The sequence below is a fragment of the Callithrix jacchus genome, chromosome 13, assembly GCF_049354715.1.
Source record: "Callithrix jacchus isolate 240 chromosome 13, calJac240_pri, whole genome shotgun sequence".
NCBI classification, from domain to species: domain Eukaryota; kingdom Metazoa; phylum Chordata; class Mammalia; order Primates; family Cebidae; genus Callithrix; species Callithrix jacchus.
Genome location: NC_133514.1, coordinates 10,996,581 through 11,003,842, shown reverse-complemented (window position 1 = coordinate 11,003,842; position 7,262 = coordinate 10,996,581). Strand labels below are relative to the sequence as shown.

The following is a 7,262-nucleotide window of genomic DNA, read 5'->3' as shown; positions in this document are numbered from 1 at the left end:
ATAATATATAAAATTCATATATATATATATCAAATATATATATATATTATAAAATATATATAATATATAAAATATATAAAAGATAAAATCTCAGACAGATAAAGATACAGATACATAGATAAATGTTTAATAGAGTCTTATTCATCCTTAAAAAGATAATTAAATCCTGTTATTTACAACATGTCTGAGCCTGGAGGACAGTACACTAAGTGAAAGAGTGCATGATCTTGCTTACCTGTGGAATCTAAACAATCAAACTCATAGAAGCAGAGGAGGAAGATGGTGGGTGCCAGGGGTTGGGAAGAAGGGAAGTGGGGAGGTGTTGATCAAAGGATACAAAGTTTCAGTTCAGCAGGATGAAAGAGTTCCCAAGCTTTAAGGCACAGCAGGGTCACTATTGTTAACAATGTATTGTCTACTTGAGATTTCCTAAGAGAACAGGTCTTAAATGTTCTCAGGGTCAGAAAAAAATAACCCTAGGAGGGGAAGCTACATTAATTAGCTTACTTGCATTAATCATTTCACAATGTACACACAGTGTATCAAAACATCACACTGTACACCATAAACATATAGGTTCTCTTCATCAGTTATACCTCAGCAAAGCTGGGAGGGGAAGCAGAGTTCATAAAACTAGTAACACAAAAGATATGTTAAGAATTTTTTTTTTTTTTTTTCAGTTTTTCCTCACAGACACCACCACCTCAGGGGTTTCTAGGAGTAGGATGGTGATTCCACTACTGTGTACATTTTTTTGCTTTAATGCAAATATACAACTAAATCTAAAATGTACTATTGGCCCATTTTCCGTGAGAAAGAAACCAGTCACAAAAAGACAAATTCCACACGATTCCACTTCCATGAGGTCCCTAGAGGAGCCGGATTCATAGAGACAGAGTGTAGAATGGAGCTGCCAGGGCCTGGAAAAGGAGGCACGAGGAGTTGTTTAATGGAGACAGAGCTTCCGCTTGGGAAGATCAAAGTCCTGGAGACGGACAGTGGTGATGGCTGGACAACACTGTGGATGTAATGCCACCAAACTCTACGTTCACACGTAGTTAAAACGGCAAATTTAATATATGTATTTTACCACCAAAAAAATTAGCCCTAACAAGAGTGAACATGCAATTCCTGAATCCCACTGCATGGTCCCGGGAACAGGCTCAGTGAATGACACTTTGGCCAGTTCATCTTTCCAACCTTCTTCTGCCTGGTGTTGAAAGTACCAGCTTTACAGATGGGGACTAAACTTAGAGGAGTTACCTGCCTTGCCAAGAAAATTCTCAAAGGCAGACATGGTAGACTCCAGCGCCTGGGTTCTCTTGACTGCAACCCTGAATTCAAGCTCCAACTCTTAGGCAGCCCAGAGTGATGACAAGGGGACTCTCTCTATCCCTGGAACACACACACACCCCACGCTCAGTCATCGCAGCAGCCAGGAAGCCACATGTTGGGCTGGTAACACTCAGCCCTGGGGAAGCCTAGCACCGAGGACGCTAGGAGGCTGAACTTCACTGTACGTCTGTATCTCACTGGCAGGTTACCTCACACCACCAGCAAGCAGAATCCAGCCCTCGCTTCTCAACATTCTTCGCCCACAGTTCTGAAACATCAGGCTGTTTAGGGCAGATCACTCAGGAAGTTCACGCCTTCTCTGCATGGGAAGGAAACTACTGCTCTCTGGAGGCCTTGCCTTCTCTCCCTGCCCCACCTGTCGGCATCCCTATGCTCCTATGATGAAATGGTTTCAGATTTCCAGAAATGCATATGGAGGTCTCTTAATATGTACAGCAATACCAGAGAGCAGGGACACCTGAGCATGTGTTAAAAATACAGGTTCCTGGGACCAACTCGTGTCCAAGTATGTCGGTGAAACCGGGAGATCTGTATTTTCAAAGCCCCCTGGGGATTTGGATAAGCAGTAAGGTTGGAGAAGAGATGGCCCAGGGGTCTCTACAAATGAAGGGAACCCTGAAGGCTAAGCACCCTTCCGGGGTGACTACAGACTACGCAGGCCTCTGGTCCATAGGGTTTGGGCTACCCCCGTCCCATGAAGCCCCAGACGCCCCAGTGGCTGGTGCCTGGTGCTGCCCATGCTTCCACGTAGTCCCAGGTCAGGCTTACAGCCTCTGCTCCGTCTTCTCGTGAGCCTCCCTCCTTACTCCTGCCCCAAGGCACTGTCCTGACCAGTGGCCCCAGTCAGCCCCTCCTGTCCGTGAATGATGCGGGCTTGGCTGGCTGCCCAGGTGAACAGTGGCCAAGGTGGCTGCGGGCTCAATGAGATCAACAGGGCATCTGCTGGGGACAAGTCGGGACAAGATCCCATGACTACGCCCTGGCCGGCATCCCAGAGGTCACCCTGCTGAAGTGGCTGGCCACGGTGGCAAGAAGCTTTTCTGGGGGAGGAAAGAGCTCTGGGTCCTGGGCTGCTCAGGAGCCCACTGGAATGGATACTCCATTCGCCTGTGTGCTGCAGAGCAGTGCTTATTCTTAGAAAAGGCACCTGGGGTTCTTATGGCTGGAAGGCACCCACTGGCTTAATAAAACCTGCTCCTGGCATCTCTGCTGTCTCTTTTAAGTTTCATTGTGGCGTAGCCAAAGCATCTATCTGTTGCCCCTTTTCTCAGGACACGACCCGGCAGGAGGGGTCAGAGCCCATCCAGGCTGGGGCTTTATTTGACTCTATGTGTGGACAGCTGGAGGCCTGGGTGGAGCACAGACCCTGACCTGGGGCTGGCGGCTCCCTGTGCCTCTCTGCAGGAGCTGCGGGAATCAGCCTCCTCCGGGGGCAGCTCTGTGTGAAGACTACCAACACCTGAAGTCAGTACCGACACCGGCATGAGGGATTCTTCACTGGGGAGCCAGAGAGGGAAACTGAGGCCCCAGAGCAGGCTTCGCAGCCAGAACATCCTACAAGCACGGCTGCCAAGGCCAGCTGAGGTGCCCATCTCCCCGTGGGCTGGTGGGGGAGGTGCCAGTGTTAACACGGGAAACACCTGGCTGATAAATACCAAAAGCATCCTCTCAGTAATGGGCGAGAAAGAAGAAAAAAAGTTAACCACACCTGTTGGGCAGATTTTTCCAGTCTTTTTCTACTTAGCTTTAAAATCTTCAAGAGTCACTGAGGGGCAAAGAGCACAGCCACGTGGCCAGGAGAGAAAGACTGTGTCCACTGCAGAGAGGCCAGAAGGACATTTCCCCCGTGCCTCAATTTACCATGGCAAAATAGGAGCAAGAGCACCCGTTGCCTTTCCCGGGCTCCTCGTGGGAAATCATGTTGCTGTAAACACAGAGATCTCGCATTTCCACTGAGAGTTCTCTCTGGCCTTGAGCAACAGGCTCTGGTCTTCAGGGTTTTCACTTCCAGAACAGAAACGTTTGCAAGGGAATATCAGGAATGGATTCCCGTCCTGCTCCCAACGCTCGTGCTGTCACAGCTGGCACATGTCTACCGTGTACTCCACGAGACACACAGATTCAGTGACGCTGGATGAGTAACGGACCAGCATGCCAGACACAGGGAGGGACGATGTAACCGCGACAGGATTCAAGAATATGGCCAACGTCAGCTATCGCTGGGATCGCGCTGACCTCAGCAATCATGGCATCCACACTGAGTCCTGGCTGGAGCGAGTCATTCCATCCCTCTGAGACACAATCTCCTCATCAGTGTAAAATATGGGGGTGTGCCTAGATGATGGTCTTGGAGATCCCTTCCAGCTCTGACCGTCTCCAAGACAGTTTACAACGTTATGAAGAACAATGAGAAAAAGACAAGTTTGTTGATGGAAACATTTCTGGGTCCCCAGCAAAATCCAAGGGACAGAAAAGGGAGAAAGGAGAGGGAAACAGAAGAGAGAAAGAGCTTTCATTTTATGAAAGAAAGAAGGAAAGAAAGAGAGAGAGAAAGAAAGAAAAAGGAAGGAGAGGAGAGGAGAGAGGGGAGGGGAGGGGTGAGGTGGCTCACACCTGTAATCCCAGTACTTTGGGAGGCTGAGGCAGGTGGATCATAGGTCAGGAGATCAAGACCATCCTGGCTAACAGAGTGAAATCTCATCTCTACTAAAAATACAAAAAATTAGCCCTCTGCAGGTGCCTGTCTCTCCCTTCTCCCCTCCATGCTCTCCTCCCGACGATGGCTTTTAACACTGATGATGCCCAAAGTGAGATCTCCAAGCCCTACACCTCCCCAAGGGTGTTTCACAGGCATCTCCACCTTTCCAAATTCAAAACTGAACTTTCCCTCCAGGTCTGTTCTTCATTCAGAGCTAAGGACACCATCACATTATCCAGTTGCTCAAGCCAAAAAAAAAAAGGGAAACCTTTGGTTCCTCTTTCCCTCACGCCCCATGCCTTCTTGCCCCAACTGCAGAATGTATGTCTGCGCCCGCCAACTTCTCCCTTCTCATCCTCTCTGCTGCTACCACCTGACTCCATTCACCGGCAGCTTTCCCCACTGCCGCCACCCTACACAGCAGCTAGAATGAAGGATTTGAGGCTCAAATAAGACTGCAGCCCTGAGAAAGCCCTCTGATAGCGTAGTCTTTTTTTTTCTTTATTTCTTCTAAAACAAAAAAATGGGATACATGTGCAGAATGTGCAGGTTTGTTACATAAGTATACATGTGCCATGGTTGTTTGCTGCACCTACTGACCGGTCCTCCAGGTTTCCCTCCCGAATAGCTTAGTCTTAAACATAACACCCAACGTTCTTTCCACCGCCTGCCTCTCTGTCCCCTTCCCCAGACCCCTCACCCCCTCTGCTCCAACCAAGCTGGCTTCCCTGCTGCTCCTCCCACTCTCTAAGCAGGTGCCCACCTCAAGGGAGCTGCGCTTGCAGTGGCCTGCCTGGAAGGCTTCCTGGATCTGATGTGCTCCTTTCCATCACTGAGGTCTCTGCTCAAGGACAGCAGCTCAGACGGGCCTCCCCTGACTCCCGAATTTAAAACAACACCCCCATCCCCATAAGGCACTATCTGTCCCCCAGCTCTTGTTTCCCAGAGCACTTCTCATCTGAAATGAAAATGTCTCTTTTGTCTGTTTATGACCTTCCCTGTTAAAATGCAGACTGGAAGAGAGGAAGCTTGTGTGTCTTGGTCACTGTGGAGTCTCCAGGACTGACACTGGCTGGCATGCAGGTAAGGCTTTGCTGAATGGGTGAGTTGGTGAAGGGATGGGACGGGCGTGCTGAGGGCGGGGGCATCTCCTTCAGCCCCATTCCTGGATGTGAGGCTCTGGGTATCTGGCTGGTGGGGGAGCCCAGAGCCCAGTTCTCTCTCCCCCTGGTTTTCTCTCCCCATTACCCCCACCCTGAGTTAAAGCCGGTGTCCTCTTCTCTCTTCCCCATCCCCACCTCAACCCCTGTTTCCAGTCAGAATGGCCTGGCCCACTGGGAGTGACCCCAGAGCAGCACACTCCAGGAAAGCCTGGGGACCTCTGGAGGGCCCCTCGTGATTCCTCTGCTGCCCGCACTCCTCCCACTCCCGCACTCCTAGCATGGGCTAAACTCTTCTAGTCTTCTTGGCCACCTGCAGAAAGCCTTCTGGGCTGTCTTGTGCCACTGGGCACCTGCATCGCTGAAGCCCTAGCCTGTGCTGCACTTCCGGGATGCTTGGTCACAGCACTGAGGGGCTCAGTCAGGGGTGCCAGAGAACGCTGAGTGGGGCCCAGCCTAGGCATGAGGGGCTGAGGCCCAGCTCACCCCCCACATGCCACGCTGGGCACCCAGGGTGGAACCAATGCCTCCCAAGGGACCACAGGCCTCTTTCTGAGCCCCCAAAGGCACTGCACAAAAGCAGCAGCCCAGGATCCGCTACTGAGCTGCCCTGTGCCATCCTGGAGGAATCACTTCCTCTGTCAGGCCTCAGGCACCTTGGCTACTTAAACAACAGAGGAGGCCAGGGCTAGAGGCATGGGGCTTATTTTATTTCCAATGTCTCTCTAAAGTCTCTGTGTTAAGCAACCCTGAGATCTCTGGCCCGGCACACTTAACCCTCTCCAGTGAGTGGTCCTACTCCCCTTCCAGCCGGAAAACCCATCAATCATAGCAGATCAATCCCAGGTCCTCCTGGCTCTAATTAGAAAGAATGCTGGCTCCCAGGGAGCTGCGTCTCTTCCACATTCCCAGACAGAGGAGGCAGTGAATGATTCATGGCAGGATGAGGGGCGGTGTCTCTGCAGGTCTTGGTCCCCTGCTCCCAGCAGGCACTGCCCTCCTGCACCCACTTCCTGACTCTGGCTCCCGGAAACAGATGAGCTCTGATTGACTGCCAGTGCTGGAATTTATCAATGGCTTGTTCTCTCTGGAACCCGGTTTCATTGATCAAGTCTGTTTCTAGCCTCTGTTCCTGAGAATTCCCACAGGGACCAAGATTCACTTGTGCTGCCGTGTGGATAAAAAGAACAACATCCCCCAGTTCACACAATGTCACGTGTTGCCTTTCCTTCTCTCCAGCAGACATCCCCCATGCCACCTAAGCACGGAGGAGTGGGGAGATGTTACCCAGGTCTCTCTGCCTCTAGAAGTTAATGATTTTAACACATATACACGGAGTGTTCAGCCATGTGCAAACGTGCTTCCTGGAGAGAACATGGGAAGATGCTGAACCAGTGTGCCACAAAGACAGAACTGGAGTGGACGCTTTCCTTTCTTTGAATTTCCTCTCACACTATGTGATGACACTGTTTTGTGCAAAATAAAATACGGTGGGAACGTTTGGTGGGGAATCAACGGGTGCAAGTTCCAAGAACGCAGACTGTCCTGACTGCTGGTAGGTGTCACTGCGGGTGGTAAATGAAGTTAGCGGCAGGAGAGAATTGCACGCAAGGGGAGCCATGTCCCCCTCCCTCTTCTGGACATGGCCATTGCTCCAAAGCAAGCCACATCCGGGCAGTCAGTGCTGAGCAGGACCGGACGGAGGGGAACTGAGAGAGCACACAGTAGTTTGTCCTAACTACTAATCCTCCTCTGATGACCACTAGATGCCACAAGGCCTGAAGCCTGGCTCACAGACTGTATGCCCTGGACGAAAAATCCATCCATGCACTGGTGTTCACACTGCACACTGCCCAAGTATGCAATATCCTGGGGAGGGGTGCTATTTACATGTAGACCAACTCATCTGAGAGCGTGTGCGTGAGCAGAGTCCTGCAGTAGCAGTGAAGAGCTACATAAATCCACGTGGCAAAGTGGTAACTGTATATGCATGGCTGCCTCATGGGGCCCTATCCCAGCCAGCCATGCTCTGGGAGGGACCCACAGTC

At 51.0% G+C, this 7,262-nt stretch overlaps 1 protein-coding gene across 1 annotated transcript in view; it reads right to left on the bottom strand.

The window, feature by feature from the left end:
- Nucleotides 1–7,262, bottom strand: part of XKR6 (XK related 6) — a 323,424-nt gene that overhangs the window by 177,262 nt on the left and 138,900 nt on the right. The window lies entirely within an intron of this gene.